The sequence below is a fragment of the Bufo bufo genome, chromosome 5 (assembly GCF_905171765.1).
Source record: "Bufo bufo chromosome 5, aBufBuf1.1, whole genome shotgun sequence".
NCBI lineage: Eukaryota > Metazoa > Chordata > Amphibia > Anura > Bufonidae > Bufo > Bufo bufo.
In genome coordinates, this window is record NC_053393.1 from 422,756,468 (window position 1) to 422,776,066 (window position 19,599).

Sequence of the window (19,599 nt, forward strand, 5' to 3'; positions counted from 1 at the left end):
GTAGACACCTCAAAAACCAAGAAAGGTCTCTGGCTCCTCCTGCTTCCACTTCTGCTGCAGTCTCTGCCTCTTCATCCACCTCTGGAGTGACAGTGCCACCTGTCACCCCGTAAACAGAGGATGTGCCAGCAACACCACCACCTGGGTCACCAAGCATCTCCACAATGTCCCACGGAAGCGTTCAGCTCTACATCTCCCAAACACTGGAGCGGAACAGGAAGTACCCCCCTACCCACCCGCGATCCCTGGCCCTGAATGCCAGCTTTTCAAAATGACTGGCCTTTGAAATGCTGTCATTCCGTCTGGTGGAGAGTTTTAAAAGCCTTATGGCGGTGGCTGTTCCACAGTACGTCGTGCCCAGCCGCCACTACTTTTCCAGGCGTGCCATCCCTTCCCTGCACAACCAAGTGGGGGACAAAATAATGTGCGCACTACGCAACGCCATCTGTGGCAAGGTCCCCCTAACTACGGATAGGTGGACCAGTAAGCACTGTTAGGGACGGTATATCTCCCTAACAGCACACTGGGTAAATGCAATTGCGGCTAGGCCTGAGGCGGATAGCAGTTTGCCGCATGTCCTTCCACCACCAAGGATTGCAGGGCGTTTCAGTTTGCCTCCTGTTGCTTCCTCCTCTTTCTCTGCTTCCTCATCCTCTACCACCTCCTCATCCGGTCAGCGTAACACCTTCACCACCAACTTCAGCACAGCCAGGGGTAAACGACAGCAGACAGTTTTAAAACTTATCTGTTTGGGGGACAAACCCCACACCGCACAGGAGCTGTGGACGGGCCTTGAACAACAGACCGATGAGTGGTTGGTGCCAGTGAGCCTCAAGCCCGGCCTGGTGGTGTGCGATAATGGGCGAAATCTCGTAGCAGCTCTGGCACTAGCTGGTTTGATGCACATCCCTTGCCTGGCGCATGTGCTGAATTTGGTGGTGCATAGGTTCCTTAAAAATTACCCCGACATGTCAGAGCTGCTGCATAAAGTGCGGGCCGTCTGTGCGCGCTTTCGTCATTATCACCCTGCTGCTGCTCGCCTGTCAGCGCTGCAGCGTAACTTCGGCCTTCCCACTCACCGCCTCATATGCGACGTGCCCACAAGGTGGAACTCCACCTTGCACATACTAACCAGATTGTGCGAACAGCAGCAGGCGATAGTGGAGTTTCAGCTGCAGCACGCACGGGTGAGTCGCTCTGCAGAACAGCACTACTTCACCACCAATGACTCGGCCTCCATGCGAGACCTGTGTTCCTTGTTGCGCTGTTTCAAGTACTCCACCAACATGGCCAGTGCTGATAACGCTGTTCTCAGCGTTACTATCCCACATCTATGCCTCCTTGTAAAAACGCTTCGGACGATGATGGAAGAGGATGTGGTACAGGAGGAGGAGGAGGAAGAGGGATCATTTCATAGGGTTTCCGGCCAGTCATTCACAAGTGGCTTCAAGGCTGGATTCATGCACCCACAAACGCCATGTGTACACAATTGTCCAGCCAGGGCACAGTTCTGGAGGATGAGGAGGATGAGGAGGTGGAGGATGAGGAGGAGATGGAGGAGGAGGAAATGTGTTCACAGCAGGGTGGCACCCAAACCAGCTCATGGCCACCACTGGTGTGTGGCTGGGGGGATACAGAGGACACAGACGATACACCTCCCACAGAGGACAGCTTTTCGCTGCCTCTGGGCAGCCTGGCACACATGAGCGATTACATGCTGCAGGGTCTCCGCAACGACCGCAGAGTTGCCCACATTCTAACTTGTGCTGATTACTGGGTGGCCACGCTGCTGGATCCCCATTATAAGGACAACGTACCGTCCTTAATTCCGTCACTGGAGCGTGATCGTAAGATGCATGAGTACAAGCGCACGCTGATAGACGCACTGCTGCTGGCATTCCCACCTGAAAGCGGGGGCACAGTGAAAACACAAGGCGAAGGCAGAGGAGGAGGAAGAGGTCGCCAACGCAGCTGGGGCACCACCAGCACCTCAGAAGGCAGGGTTAGCATGGCCGAAATGTGGAAAAGCTTTGTCAGCACGCCATAACAACCAGCACCACCAACTCATATAGACGTCTTAGCAGGAGGTAGCATTTCAGCAACATGGTGGAACAGTATGTGTGCACACGCCTACACGTACGTATTTTATTAAATTTTTTTTTATTATTAATATTTTATTTTATGTAATTTCAATAATTTGTCTGTTACATTTTCGGGTAAAATTCACCAATTTTTGGGTGTGATATACCACTGCTATACCTAATACCTCATGCTGCTGCTGCCACCTCCACACTCTGTCATTGGGCCACTCTGTGGTCTCCTCATGCTGATGCTAACTCAACACAATGTCACTGGGCCACTCTGTGGCCTCCTCATGATGCTGCTAACTCAACATTATGTCACTGGGCCACCCTGTGGTTTCTTCATGCTGCTGCCACCTCAACGCTATGTAAATAGGCCACTCTATGGTCTCCTCATGCTGCTGCTGCTGCTACCTGCCCGCTATGTCACTGGGCCACTCTGTGGTCTCCTCATGCTGCTGCTACCTCAACACTATGTCATTGGGCCACTTTGTAGACCTCTTAATCTATTCTCCCACTTTCCCCACTCCATGACTGCGCCACTATTTTGCCTTTTTGGCCTGGTTGACATCATCTTTTATTTGACCCTTCTTCTGATCTGTCAGAAGGAAGGAAAAATGAGACGCACAATGTATCCTGTCTGTGTAGCAGCTGTAATGCCTGTATGGTCCCATTAGAATTGACTTATGATTTGGTAGCCAAAAGCAGGAGTAGGTACAAAACACAGAAGACATGCAAAGATTCCATTCACGTGTCATCTCTGTTTTGTATCCACTCCTGTTTTTTGGGGGCTTTAGCAATACTGATGGATTACTGACCAAATGCTGGCTGAGTGAAGGCGGATGCTCAACAGACAGGATCCGTTTTTTGTGGGTTATTGTTCTGACAGATCAGAGGAAGGAGAAAAAAATTAGTGACGTCAACACAAACTTACTGCTGACACCCTCTCCACTCTGTCAGGGGGGCTCTACTTGTATAAGCGTTTAATAGAACAGGTTCTGTAGACATCTATGTGGAATCAGCTGATTACGGTGTAAAAGGAGTGCGCTCTTTCACGCTACAGTAGGCTCTTGGCCCTCTGCACGGTTCTTTATACCTGGCACTAACATTGACCTGTAAGGCTGAATTGACACTTGAGTTATTTGGTCAGATTTGGCCCTGTAACTGCCCAAATTAGTGAAGTGTGCAGTGATTCTAAGATCGACACCTGTCATGTGCGTGTCATACTGACTCACAGTAGTGTTTCACTACCACAGCAGACTCCCTATGTCTGTTACTGCAAGGCACAATGTTCTACACCACTATACAGGCTCTCTGCTGCCAGAAAATAGCTGTTTTTTTACTGTGATTCGCCACGAATAAATTCAGATCAAATCTTTTCGGAAAATTTGGCGAACTGGCCGAATTCGCTTATAACCTATTTACACCAAAATAAGTTCAACGCAATAATTAAAACAAGCATTCAAAGATATTAATATTTCTTATGTTTAGTGTACCTATATCTCCTTTCACAGTTAGTTTCTCCCAATGTTTTACTATTTAATAAATAATTATTAGATTGTCTGATTTACACTGTCTTTCAGAAATACTATGTACACTACTAATTCTGTTTTAATAAAAATTTAATATTGAAAGAAATATATTCCAAAAGTCACCTTAATTCCGGTCATGACTTAATTATGTGCCTTCAGAATTTTTCAAGCAAATATTATACATAAGCCATTTTCTGTATTTTTCTTCATGTCTATCTACCAAGGATTGAAGCATTTTTTATGTTATAAGAATTTACAATTTTAGAATTCTATTGGAATAGCATACACACTTGGCTGAGAAGGCATATTATTGGGGTAGCCAGGGCTAACAGCTGACATTTGGATGTGGAACGTGTCTTATATTTATGTACACATTTAATGCTTGCTGTGCTTTTAATTTACATGCATAATTTGCCACTACTGTATACTGTCAAACGAGAAGCCCCATAGATAAACATTAGCTCAGTATTATGGACTGAAGAAAAGGCATGAGTGGTTTCACAAACAGGAAGGAATTTATCATGAAAGGGAATTTTTGAATACAGTTTTGTTTTGAGTCTGCAATGGCATAATTTGCCCAAATTGAATTGACATTGAACAGTGTTTGATACTACTCTACTTGTTTTCTCCAGAGTAAATAAACCCAAGTTTGATCAGTCTTGGTACTGCAATCCACCTATTCCCTTAATTATCTTGGTCACACTCCCCTGCAATCATTTTAGTTGAGCTCTAGTTTACGTCAATATAAAAAAGTTACTGTATAACATACAGTATACTATGCCAAAGTTTTAGGCAAGTGTGAAAAAAATGCTGCAAATAAAGAATGCTTTCAAATGTAGAAGTGTTAATAGATTATTTTAAAAATTTTACAAAATGCTAAAGTAAATTAACAAGAGAGAAATCTAAATCAAATCAATATTTAGTGTTCAGAACAGCATCAATTCTTCTAAGTACATTTGCACACAGCCAGGTATTTTGTAGGCTTATTTTGTATGATTAAGCATCTCCTTTGATCTTCATTTTTATATGCATGTTGAAACATGGTCATTAGCTGAAACTGGAACAGCTGTGTAGGAGGCTTAAAACTGGGTGAGGAGCAGCCAAGCTGTCCTACAAAGGTGAGGTTGTGGACGACAAAACTGAGCACAATAACAAGACACAAAGTAGTTATACTGCATAAGCAAGATTTATCACAGGCAATATTCCAAAGCAGACTGGGGTTTCAAAATGTTCTGCTCAATCTCTCTTGAAGAAGCACATAGAAACTGGTAATGCTGAGGTCAATAAATGCAGTGGTTAGCCAAGAAAACTTTGTGAAAGACACATCATGTGTAATTCCCTTCAAAATCATAAGATGTACAGTAGTGTCATCAGCTCACAACTGGCAGAAACCAATGGTACCCAGATACACCCATCTACAATTATGCATTAAACATAGAAACTGGGGTACAGAAAAATACCTGCAGGTCCTCTGGACTGATGAGTCAAAATTTGAAATATTTGGTTGTAAAAGAAGGCAGAAGGCATTTGTCCACCGAAGGGCTGTAGAATAGTGCAATAATGAATGTCTGCTGGCATCCATGAAGCATGATGGAGATTCTTTGCAAAGTTGTGGCTTCATTTAAGCAAATGAAGATAAGGATTTGATCTAAATTAATAGCTTCCTCAATGCTGAGCAATAAAGACAGATACTTATTGGTCATGTAATATCATCAAGGAGCTGTTTGATTGGCTACAGGTTTATTCTGAAGCATGACAATGGCCCCAGACTATAGCCAATATTATTAAGAACTATCTTCAGCGTAAGGAACAACAAGGAGTTCTAGACGTGATGATATGACCTCCGCAGAGCCTTAGTCTCAACATCATCAAGTCTGTCTAGGAAAGGACAGAAGGATTTGAGAAAGCCTACATCCACAGAAGATCTGTGGCTAATTCTCCAAGATGATTGGAACAACTACCGTGTCTAGGTCCTTCTAAAACTGTGTGCAAGTATAACTAGAAGAATTGATGCTGTTTTGAAGCTAAAAGGTGGTCACACCAAATATTGATTTGATTTAAATTTCCATTTTGATCATTCACTTTGCAATGTGTAAACTCACAAAAATAAACTATTAACACTTCTATTTTTGAAAGCATTGTTACTTTGCAGCACACCTACCTAAACCGTTTAGACAATAGTATATACTGGTTTTCGAGGGACAGAATAGCATAGTAGAATTCATTATTTTCCCTTTCCAAAAAGTATATCAGCATACAGGAAGTCAAACAAAGTCAAAAGTTTACTCTTTTGGGCTACATATGGCTAAAAAAAAAGTCTATGTATACACTAAGCAGTAAGATGAATACTTTAAAAAAAAAATAATATATAAATGTAAACACTCAGCATGAGTGAAAACATGAAATGAATAGGCGTTAAATCCATGGATCAATGCCCCTAGTGCATTAATTAGTAAAAATGAAATTTTTTACAACAGGCATCTAGGTCCCTTTTTAATTACATCAATAAATCAACTGTTGCAATATCCTGGGGCAGAGAGTTCCTTTGTTTCATGGCTCCACATCTATGCTACTGATGAAACCTTGTTTCTACTACATGTAGATGATGTTCCCTTATCTTAGTTACCAGCCTATGTATAAAGAGATCATAAGACAGATCTTTGAGCCATCTGTTGATATATTTGTACATATTATTAGGTTAACCCTAAACCAACGCAAATTTGTTAATCCATCTTGGTACTGCATTTCATCCATTCTATTAATTATTATAATCACCCAATCCTGCATCTGCTTCAGCTACGGTAGATCTTTCTAATACAATGGGCCAGCAGATCACACAATATTCCATATCTGCTCTGACTAGTAATTTGTATGATTGTATTTGCCTTAGTAGCGGTTCCCTGGCACTGACTGCAAAACTTAGATCATTATCCCATTTCAGTGGTTTTACCTACTGTTTTACTTTTGGACAAATAATTGTAATATTGACACTGATTTATATCTTACTTACATACTCTCTTTTACAAAACTGTGTATATAGCCAATGTAACGGTAGAAAAGTATTCCGTTAGTCACTCTAATCCCAATTATGATGACTCGTCTATTGGAATTATTCAAGCAAATATAAAACCCAATATATGTTTAAAATGCACATTTATTTTCCCCAGTGCTGTGGGGGATTAAAAACCCTGTTTACTTTGTAAAGATTTTCAATTTTATAATACAAAAATGTGTACACCATTTTATAGTACATTGAATGGCAACCTGTGTCCTTTTGATTATTCTACAAAGAACTGGCAATAACTTTCTGCAAAACCAGTCACCCATCCAAAATTTGTTCAGACGTTAAGTTCACAGGAGATACCCCAGGGTAACCTAATAATCCTGCAATTCTAAAACAATTTCGAAGGATTCCATAAAACTGAATTGTGATATCATAACAGTGGGTATAAAAAAATTAGTACTGGGTAAAGGTGTCATATGAGGCACTCAGAAGAATGAAGAGCCTTGAGTCTGTGCAATGATTCATCTTTATGAATCAGTTAATCTGCAATTTTCATGGATGAGATGCAAGTCAAAATCTAACTTACAGTTATGTCAGTAAGTCATCGGCAGAAACACAAGTAGAAATTGTACATTTCAATACTTTTATAGCTGATGCAGCTGTAAATCCATTTTCTTCTTATGTCCAGTTTAACTTCCATCCACATTCCAGACTGAATTAAGTCATCCACCTTAGAAATTTCTATTTCAATTGCTTTCTTTGTTACTTACTGAAAACTTGTATACTTATTAACCAGTTCCAGACCAAGCCATTTACATATTTGAAAACCATAACTTTTTATCTCTATTCAGTTATGCAAATAACTTTTGTGCCTTTTTGGCTTTGTTTTTGTTATTTTTATTTTAGTATTTTTTTATTTGTTTTATTTTTTTATACCTGTGAAAATTGATACATAGTCTGTTTTCACTTTTTTTAATTGCTTTTACTACCACAAAGTGCAAATAAAATCCTTATTTTAAAATGATTTCCACTTTCCATAATGTTTTGATATACATGATGTATAGGTTATTCAAGACTTTTGGGGGCATTTAAACATTACAAATTATTTTTATCCCTGATTTCTTCTGTAACTGGGGCTAACATATTACCCCCAGAGGCTTTAAAATGCTATAAAGCAGGCATCCTCAAACTGCGGCCCTCCAGCTGTTGCAAAACTACAACTCCCAGCATGCTTGAACAGCTTACGGGTATCAGCCTACAGCAGGGAATTGTGGGAGTTGTAGTTTTACAACAGCTGGAGGGCCGCAGTTTGAGGATGCCTGCTATAAAGCCTCACTGCAGAGGTGATCTGGGTAAACTAAGACCTATCAGCTCATGCAGACACCCAGCACCCAGGGATCACATGCTCACTAGGACTGGCACAACAAGCAGCAATGCAGTCATTGAACACTATCACTGATGACGTTACCTAACGTCCAGCGTGATCACATGGTGATTTCATCACTCTCGCCGCAGGTCCTTTGGCAGATTTTCTTCAATGGCCTCTCCACAATCAAGTGAATTAAGTGAGTATAATTTTTTTAACCCCTGAGCAGCTGAATGTGAGTCACATATGCCGTGATCACATCAGCATTGAACACAGAATCTGAGGGGTTAAATGGTGGGTGGCGGTGCGATCGCCGTTCCCCGTCATTGCACCTGCTCCATGCAATGGAAAGCAATTAGTGACAAAGTAATTCGTAACAAATCAAATTTCTTGTCAAAATTCAGCGAAGCTGCCAAATTGAATTTTTCCAAATTTCGGTCATCTCTAGTCACAATTATAGGCAAACACAATCTAAATAAACTAATAACACACAAACAGTCTTATTGCCCATGTCTTTTAATGAGTAAATTCAGTAAACATACCTAGTTAAGGGAGAAAAAGTAAGTGAAACCTTTAATGTAACAGCAGGTAGGCTTTTAATCACCTCCACTAAACTTTTCAGATATCTGCAACTACAGGGTGGGCCATTTATATGGATACACCTTAATAAAATGGGAATGGTTGGTGATATTAACTTCCTGTTTGTGGCACATTAGTATATGTGAGGGGGGAAACTTTTCAAGATGGGTGGTGACCATGGCGGCCATTTTGAAGTCGGACATTTTGAATCCAACTTTTGTTTTTTCAATAGGAAGAGGGTCATGTGACACATCAAACTTATTTGGAATTTCACACAAAAAACAATGGTGTGCTTGGTTTTAACGTAACTTTTTTCTTTCATGAGTTATTTACAAGTTTCTCTTTGTTTACAGCCATTGACATGTCGCCGAGGTTAACACGTGAGGAGCAGATAGAAATTGTGTTGATGTCTGGTGAACGCAGTAACCGGGTCATTGCAGCAGATTTCAATGCAAGACACCCTACGAGACCACCCATCTCCCATGCTACAGTTAGCAAACTGCTTTCTAAGTTTTGTGAAACTGGTTCAGTGTTGGATTTGCCAAAATGTGGACGCATGAAATCTGTCTCTAATGAAGAAACATCAGTGGCTGTCCTAGCTTCATTCAGCAAGAGCCCACAGCGTAGCACTCGCCGCATGTCACTGTAGAGTGGCATTAGTCGAACATCCCTTCGGCGGATATTAGCTACTCACAAATGGCACCCTTACAAACTCCAGCTACTGCAGCATCTCAACGAGGATGACCCAGATCGGCGCACTGAATTTGCAGAATGGACAAAACAAAAATTGGAACAGGACCCTCAGTTTACGCAGAAGATTTTGTTCAGTGATGAGGCAAGCTTTTATGTGAATGGTGAAGTTAACAAACAAAACCACCGCTATTGGTCTGACACTAACCCACATTGGATAGATCCCTCCAAGACTTTTGGAACAAAAAAATTTATGGTATGGTGTGGTATATGGGGTACAAAGATAGTGGGGCCATTCTTTATCAATGGAAACCTCAAGGCCACTGGATATGCGAAATTGCTACATGATGATGTGTTTCCCTCTTTATGCACTGAAGCTGGCACGTTCCCTGAGTTTTTCCAGCAAGATGGTGCACCACCACATTATGGGTGTCAGGTCCGAGCATTTCTAGATGAACAGTTTCCTGGAAAGTGGATTGGCCGTCGTGGGCCAGTTGAATGGCCCCCAAGGTCTCCCGATCTGACCCCCTTAGACTTTTATCTTTGGGGTCATCTGAAGGCAATTGTCTATGCTGTGAAGATACAAGATGTGCAGATCCTGAAACTACGGATACTGGAAGCCTGTGCTAGCATTTCTCCTGCGGTGCTTCTATCAGTGTGTGAAGAGTGGGAGAAGAGGGTTGCATTGACAATCCAACACAATGGGCAGCACATTGAACACATTTTATAAGTGGTCAGAAACTTGTAAATAACTCATGAAAGAATAAAGTTACATTAAAACCAAGCACACCATTGTTTTTCTTGTGAAATTCCCAATAAGTTTGATGTGTCACATGACCCTCTTCCTATTGAAAAAACAAAAGTTGGATTCAAAATGGCTGACTTCAAAATGGCCACCATGGTCACCACCCATCTTGAAAAGTTTCCCCCCTCACATATACTATTGTGCCGCAAACAGGAAGTTAATATCACCAACCATTCCCATTTTATGAAGGTGTATCCATATAAATGGCCCACCCTGTAGAATTTGTACCAAATTGAGAAGGAATTTTAGACTATTTCTCCCTGCAAATGTTTTATTTTTTTTTTATTAATATTTCTGGCCTGCATTGTATGCACCACTCTCTTCAGGTCATGCCAGAGTATTGCAAGAGGATTAGAAGTCTAGCTTGGCTATTCCAAAACACTTCTTCTTTATCACTTCTAGCTTGCCTACCACTTCTAGCTTGGCTATTCCAAAATACTTCTTCTTTATCAACTATTCTGTAGTTAATTTAGTTGTGCACTTTGAATAATTGTCTTGTTATATCACCCAGCACAAAGAACTGGCAATAACTTTCTGCAAAACCAGTCACCCATCCAAAATTTGTTCAGACGTTAAGTTCACAGCAGATACCCCAGGGTAACCTAATAATCCTGCAATTCTAAAACAATTTTGATGGAATCCAGAAAACTGAATTGTGACATCATAACAGAGGGTATAAAAAAATGAGTACTGGGTAAAGGTGTCATATGAAGCACTCAGAAGAATGAAGAGCCCTGAGTCTGTGCAATAATTGCAATTTTCATGGATGAGATGCAAGTCAAAATCTAACTTACAGTTATGTCAGTAAGTCATCGGCAGAAACACAATTAGAAATTGTACATTTCAATACTTTTATATCACCCAGCACTTTTTTAGCTTGACGTCTAGACTGCTGCCCTTAAATTTTCCTGTAAAATGTCTTGATAACCTTAATATTCATTGTTCCTTCAATGAACACTATGTCCCCAGGGCCCTGGGACACAAAAATAGCCACATACCATGATGCTTTCTCCACTATAAGTCACAGCTGGATGAGATTTTGAGTTTGATGTGCAGTGTTATATTTCCTCCGAACATCGCATCACTTTGTGGTAGGATTCAGTTCATTGTTGCATAGGATTTGTTGTTACACAAAGAAAATATTGCGGCATGTCTGTGATGTTGGCATTTCCTGCCCACCGCCATCTCCACTCTCTAGAGAAGTACAACATAAATGTGATTATTCCCTCACGTGTTTAACAGTTTTGAGCACTGCAACAATGAACTGAAGTAGGTTTCCTTCAAACAACTGATACTCTAGAACAGAGATTTTGCACTGCTCAAATCCAGACGACCAGGACTAATCAGTTAAATCCACAGCAGTAAATGTCAAGATCTTCTATGCAATTCTCCACACCACAGTTAAAACAACAAATAAAATGCCAGAATTGCCGCCTTTTGCTTATTCCACAAAAAAACATGGAATAAAAAGCGTTCAAAAAGTGTTCTGTACCCCAAAATGATACTAATGAAAACTATAAGGCGCCCCACAGCATTGCTGTTTATTCCTATCCCCCTCCCAGAAAGAGTTAATAAAAGTTAATCAGTATGTTATGTGTACTCCCAAATGACACCATTAAAAAACTACAATTTGTCCTGCAAAAAAGTCTTCATATGGCTACATAGACAGAAAAATAAAAAAAGCTATAGCTCTTTGAAGGCAACGATGAAAAAAATGAAAAGAATCGAACAGGCTGGTTATTAAGGGGTTAAGGAAGACATTAGCCAGAAATATGTCAATTTTTGGATTTGGAAGTGTTTGTTGACAACAGTGCAGTTGTCTGGTTTCCCATAATGATAACCTATCCTCAGGATGGGTCATCAGCTGGTTTGACCAGACAGGAGCACTAGTAGAAGCTCTGTGGTCTTTTCCCTGTTTGCCTGCACACCATTGGCAATGCAGCAGCACTGCTCCATCCCATTCAGTGTTCCTTGAGGTATACAGGGTAACTTCCCCTATGGTAAGGTGCATGAGTTATAGGTTTCTCCTAGCTTGTTTAGATCTGGAAAAGTGTGTTATTGTAGTGTTTTGACCTCCCATGCCTGACCTCTGCCCATTTACAAATTGACTGTACTGTATGTCGTCTGCCCTGACATATTGCCTGACTACTGTACTGCATAAACTGCCTGTGCTGACCTCGGCTTGTCAACTGACCATGCTTTTGCATTTCCCCTCATTGCCATGCACTGGTTTCTCTTGACCCACCTGGGTCACCAGCCTCTGAAAAGAGACTACTCTTAGAGGTAGGGGCTTAGTGGTCTCTGCAGTCCAACACTGCTCCTGGGACATGAATTCATGATTGAACGTTATGATTTGTCTATATGAAAGAAAAAAAATAACAATGACTGGAGGTTGGTGAGGGGAAAATGGAGGTAGGGGGCCTAAGTTGGGCCAACAGCCCTGGGGCTATGATGCACTTATTCTGCTCCTGCTTAGCATTATCCCATCTATCCACAGAATATTTTCCCAGAAGTATTGTGGAACATTAAGGGGGCTGTAACACAGCAGACATCCAGTGTACTTTTTCAATAGACGGTGTCCACTTCTGACAGTGACATAACCAGTGCCACATCTTCAGTGTAATGTGTGCGCTGAAAAAATGTATCTGTGACATACAGTGTCCTTTTTCTGTAGACGGTGTCCACTGCGGACAGTGACATCTCCAGTGTAAAGTGTGCGCATCCAAAAAATATCTGTGACATCCAGTGTCCTTTTCCCTAAACGGTGTCTGCTGAGGACAGTGACATTAGTTGTGCCACATCTCCTGTGTAAAGTGTGCGCATCCAAAACATATCTGTGACATAGTGTACTTTTTCAATAGACGGTGTCCGCTTCTGACAGTGACATAATCAATGCCACATCTCCAGTGTAAAGTGTGCGCTGAAAAAATGTATCTGTGACATACAGTGTCCTTTTTATGTAGACGGTGTCCGTGTGGACAGTGACATTAGCTGGGCCAGATCTCCAGTGTAAAGTGTGCGCATCCAAAAAATATGACATCCAGTGTACCTTTTTTAATAGATGGTGTCAGCTCCTGACAGTGACATAACTAGTACCACATCTGCAGTGTAACAGGTGCGCTGAAAAAATTTATGTGACAGTGTCCTTTTTCTGTAGATGGTGTCAACTGCGGACAGTGACATTAGCTGCGCCACATCTCCATTGTAAAGTTGTGCGCATCCAAAAAATATCTGTGACATCCAGTGTACTTTTTCCATAGACGGTGTCCGCTTCTGCAGTGTAACATGTGCACTGAAAAAATGTATCTGTGACATACAGTGTCCTTTTTCTGTAGACAGTGTCCACTGCGGACAGTGACATCTCCAGTGTAAAGTGTGCACATCCAAAAAATATCTGTGACATCCAGTGTCCTTTTCCCTAAACGGTGTCCGCTGTGGACAGTGACATTAGCTGCACAACATCTCCAGTGTAAAGTGTGCGCATCCCAAAAATATCTGACATCCAGTGTACTTTTTCCATAGACGGTGTCCGCTGCGGACAGTGACATTAGCTGTGCCACATCTCCAGTGTAAAGTGTGCGCATCCAAAAAATATCTGACATCCAGTGTACTTTTCCGTAGACGGTGTCCGCTGCGGAGAGTGACATTAGCTGCGCCACATCTCCAGTGTAAAGTGTGGGCATCCAAAAAATATCTGACATCCAGTGTACTTTTTCCATAGATGGTGTCCGCTGCGGACATTAAATTAGCTGCGCCACATCTCCAGTGTAAAGTGTGCGCATCCAAAAAATATCTGTGACATACAGTGTACTTTTTCAATAGACAGTGTCTGCTTCTGACAGTGACATAATCAATGCCACATCTCCAGTGTAAATTGTGCGCTGAAAAAATTTATCTGTGACATAGTGTCCTTTTTCTGTAGACGGTGTCCGTGCGGACAGTGACATTAGCTGGGCCACATCTCCAGTGTAAAGTGTGCGCATCCCAAAAATATCTGACATCCAGTGTACTTTTCTGTAGACGGTGTCCGCTGCTGACAGTGACAATAGCTGCGCCACATCTCCAGTGTAAAATATGCGCATCCAGAAAATCTCTGACATCCAGTGCACTTTTTCTATAGATGGTGTCCGCTGTAGACAGTGACATTAGCTGCGCCACATCTCCAGTGCAAAGTGCGTGCATCGAAAAAATATCTGACGTCCAGTGTACTTTTTCCGTAGATGGAGTCCACTACTGACAGTGACATTACCAGTGCCACATCTGCAGTGTAACGTGTGCACTTCAAAAATGTATCTGTGACATACAGTGACATTAACGGTGGTACCTCTCCTGTACAACGTTTCCTTATCCTAAATACCTGTGACATTCCCTGTAATTTTTCACTAGCCGCTGGTGACAGCATTGACATTACCTCCGGGATATCTCCTGTGTGACGTTTCCACTTCCCAAATACCTTTTAAATTTTTTTGCGCATACACTTTCAAATCCTATGCTACTGTACATGTGACAGACTTTCAATCATATATAACATTTAATATATAGAAGGCGAGCAGTAAGGGACGTGGAAGTGGCCATGATGCTGATGGTGCACGCAGAGGCCTCGGCCCTGGGCGCGATGAAACTGTGCCTGCTGCCAGAGCACAAGAAAAACAATCATCCACGATACTTAGCATTATGTCCCATTTTGCAGGGCGGCGCAGGACACCACTCTTGAAGTCAGACCAGTGCGACCAGGTGGTCGGTTGGATTGCAGCAGAAAATGTTTCCAGTCGGTTAAGCACCACCCTGTCTTCCACCAAGTCCAGTCTCAGTAGCCAAGAGTCTGCTCAACCCAATCTTCTCCTTGCTCCCACCATGGAGAGTCTGGGCAAACAAGTGATCACACACTCGGATATTCCGAGGAGCTTTTTTTAACGCCATTACTTGATTTGGCCTTCTCGCCAAGCAGGCTTAAAGAGGGACAGATCTTGTGCCCTGATTCCCAAACTCTTGAGCATCCACAATCACAAGAAGATGACGGTGGGGAACGGCAATTACTGTTTAATGAGGTAGATGCCAATAACTCAACGGCAATAACCATCTAAAGAGGTTGATGAAGAGGATGAGACATAGTTGTCAATCACTGAGGTAGTGGTTAGGTCAACAAGTCAGGATGATGAGCAGAGTGAGGAAGTGGAAGAGGAGGTGGTGGACGATGAAGTCACTGACCCAACCTGGGAAGGTGGAAAGCCGAGAGAGGACAGCAGTACAGAGGGGGATGGATCTGCTGCACCGCAACAGGCTGAAAGAAGCAGTGGGGTGGCAAATAGGAGAAGGCAGGCCACACCAAACAGGCCCGCAACTGTTCCACGGAGCACCCCCTTGTGGAAATCTCCCTTGCCAAGGGGTAGGTGTTCTGCAGTATGGCGATTTTTTGAGGAAAGTGTGGACGACAAAAGAATAGTAGATTGCAAAGTGTGCCATACCAAAATGAGCCAGAGCGTGAACACTAGCAACCTTACCACCCCCAGCATGATCCGCCACATGGCATCCAAGCACAGTATTAAGAGGGACGAATGCCTTGGTCCACAATCTGTATCTGCGGGTCACACCACTGCCTCTTATTCCCCTGTGTTACGTGCTGGCCAATCCCCTGTCAAAGGCGCAGGCCCGGATGCCTCCCACCCAACACCTGGACCTTTGCAAGCACCATCAGCGACCACATCCACTTCCGTGTCCCAGCGCAGCACCCAAATGTCCTTAGGCATTTAAACGCAAGCGCAAATACCAAGCCACCCACCCACAGGCCATAGCACTAAATGCGCAGCTTTCCAAATTACTGGTCTGGGAAATTTTGCCATTTAGGCTTGTGGACACTGAGGCCTTCCGCTGCCTGATGTCGGCGTCTATCCCACTTTATGCAGTACTCAGCTGCCACTATTTTTCAAAGTGTGCCGTGCCCGCCTTACACCAACATGTGTCCCGTAACACGTGCCATGACCAACACAGTTACTGGGAAGGTCCACTTAACCACGGACACATGGATAAGTGCATTTGGCCAGGGACGCTGCATTTCACTGACAGCACACTGGGTAAATGTTGGGGAGGCCGGGAGCTAGTCATACCCTGGGATGGTGCTACCGACGCCAAGGATTGCGGGCCCTAATTCCATCAGGGCTTCCGCCACCACCTACGTTAGTGTCTCCAACTCCCACTTCTCCTCCTCCGCCTCCTCCTCCACTTCCACCTCCGAATTATCCACGTGCAGCACCAGTCAGTCATCAGTCGGTAGCTGGAAGCAGTGTAGCACTGCAGTGGGGAAGTGGCAACAGGTCGTGCTGAAGCTGATATGCTTAGGGGACAAGCAGCACACCGCCGCAGAGCTGTGGCAGGGGATAAGTGACCAGACTGCTCACCTGCAGGCTCGCATATAAAATCTTTTACAGGGTCAGCTCACAAGCAGGCCCGCACCTAAAATATTTTACAGGGTCAGCTCACCAGCAGGCCCGCACCTAAAATCTTTTACAGGGTTATATCACCTGAAGGGCCTTGCATACACTGTTTTAGAGGGTCAGCTCACTAGCAGGCTCTCACCTACAACCTTTTAGAGGGTCAGCTCACCAGCAGGCCCTCACCTACAACCTTTTAGAGGGTCAGCTAAGCAGCAGGCCTGCACCTAAAATCTTTTACATTGTCAGCTCACCTGCAGGCCCGCACCTAAAATCTTTTACAGGGTCAGCTCAACTTCAGGCCCTCACCTAGTTATACCGCTGAAAATAACATTGAAAGTTGATAGGGCAGACATCCGAATGGATCGTTGCCGTCACGGGGACGTGCGATCGGCCCCAGGTTATCTAGAGTCACCAAAGCAGCAGCAGGCCCTGGCCCATAATGTTTTAGATGGTCAGATCAGCAGGCCTTTGCTCCAATTGTTTTTAAGGGTCACCAGCAGGCCATCAATTATAATCTTTCAAGGCTGTGTATGATGCCCTTCTTTGTGTAACAAAAGGTGTATTGGAGTACCGGTTCCTTGTAATTTTTGGCAGCCCTTTCACGTAGTGCATAGGCTTTATGAGTGTAGGAGTCCCACTACATGAACAATTGTACCACAATGTGATTACTTCCCCAGGTCCTGCGCTCGCTCTGGTAGATCTCGGAGCTGATATTAGAATAAATATAGATTGCATGTTCTCCGAATCTGATATCGAATTTGACATCAACACTTATAAAGAGAAACTAGTAAATAGAAATTCTAGTTTGGTATATTAATCATTGCCAGCTTTGAGAGCTTTCTTAGCACCGCCCTAAAACCCACCCCATGTGTTTTTGGCATTTTTTTTAAAGTGTATTTAAATGTATGTAATCTGATTCTATGTATGCAAATCATTTGTACCTGAAGAAGGGGTATATCCCCAAAACGCGTTGTACCGCTTGCTCAATAAAAGAACCCTGTATTCTAATTCAACCACCGGGTGGTTTTTGCGCTGTGGGACATCTCTACCTCACACAATGTGAATGAGGCCCTCCTTTATGTGATATACAGGTTGTATCAGAGTGCCTCTTGCTTGTAATTTTTGGCAGAACCTGCACTCATATACAAGTAAATATACAGGAAAGAATGTTTCCTAACAATTTTTCATCTAAAATCGATTTTATCTTCGGTTTTGTGCGCATTATTGTCAGTCTGTAAAAGTGGCGTACTACTCGGACAACATCGTTCCCAGCAGCGACCTGGGAGTCCAAGATGCATCCAGACATCCTCCCTATTCTGCTCCCGAACCATTTTGGTGGTGTTTCCATCAATTTCTGACCTTTTCCAGGCACCCTCCCCTCTTCAGAGCAGGGGGTGGCTGGTTTAATACTCGGGTTCTCCCATTGACCTCCATTATACTCTATTCTACCGAGCACCCGAGCATCCCGATGTGTTCGGACAGAGCACCCGAGCACTTTGATGCTCGATCAACACTAATCAGTACCCATGATCCCTCACTGCTTCTTGCTTGTGGGCCAATGAGAAGGCTGAAATATATTTGACTTTGTATCGCAAATTTTTATCGCAAATTTTCCAATTGCCGATTTTCGCATTCAAGAAAATAATTACTGGAGATCATGAATTTTAGAATTTACGAATTTATGGCGAATATTAGGCCAAAAATTCTGGATATATTGCGAATACGAATATTGCCTATGCTGCTCATCACTACTGGTCACGAAGGTGAAAAATGGCTTTGTCTTGAAAGTGTTAATCGGAATTGTGCAGAGGTACCTAATGGAATAACTTACCGTATTTTTCGCCCTATAAGATGCACCTGCCCATAAAAGGCACCTAGGTTTTAGAGGAGGACAATAATAGAAAAATATTTTTCATTAGACCTTAGGTCACACCACCAATCAAACCCCCAATGTTAATCAGAACTTTTCTGACAGCCCCAATCAGACCCCCAATGTTAATAAGACCCCAATCAGACCTCAGTTCATACCCTAATGTGAATGACCCCTAATTAGACCTCAGATAGAAGCAGGGACATTTCTCCTCCCCCCCGACTTTGGAGGGGAAAAAAAGTGTTATATGGGGCAAAAAATACGCTAATCATTAAAGGCCTTGTTTACATCTGCATTGAGCTTTAATTTTCTCTGATCTGTCAGAAGAATAAAAAAAAGTGGAAACAAATTTACTCGTTATATAGATCCAAAATATTCTGTTTGTATAAAAAAGAAATCTCCATTCAGTCATGCTTCCATTATTTTTGACAGAAAGATAAGTGACATAGTGACATAGTGTAAAGATGGCGGCATCAGCAGGAGGAAACCACAGAATGGCAAGGTGACATAGTGCGGAGATGGCAGCAGCAGGAGGAGACCACAGAGTGGTAAGGTGACATAGTGTGGAGAGGGCATCTTCATCAGGAGACCAGAAAGTGACCCAGTAACAGAGTGGGACGGTGGGTGGCAATACCAGCACCCGCTTACGAAGGTGGATGAAATAAGAAGCACTTGACATCAGATGTGTGGCATCAGGCGGGTTGCAGCATCAAAGTAGTAGCTGAGGCAGGTAGTCAGAAGAAACCGGTCTCTTGTATCAAAGTGTTAGGTCTCTTTCGCACTTGCGTTGTCCGGATCCGTCATGCACTCCATTTGCCGGAGGTGCAACGCAAGTGAACTGAAAGCATTTGAAGACGGATCCGTCTTCAAAATGCGTTCAGTGTTACTATGGCACCCAGGACGCTATTAAAGTCCTGGTTGCCATAGTAGTAGTGGGGAGCGGGGGAGCAGTATACTTACCGTCCGTGTGGCTCCCGGGGCGCTCCAGAATGACGTCAGAGCGCCCCATGCGCATGGATGATGTCATCCATGCGATCACGTCATCCATGCGCGTGGGGCGCCCTGACGTCACTCTGAAGCGCCCCGGGAGCCGCACGGACGATAAGTATACTGCTCCCCCGCTCCCCACTACACTTTACCATGGCAACCAGGACTTTAGGGTCCTGGAAGCCATGCTAACCATTCAGAAAAAGCTAAACGTCGGATCCGGTAATGCGCCGAAACGACGTTTAGCTTAAGGC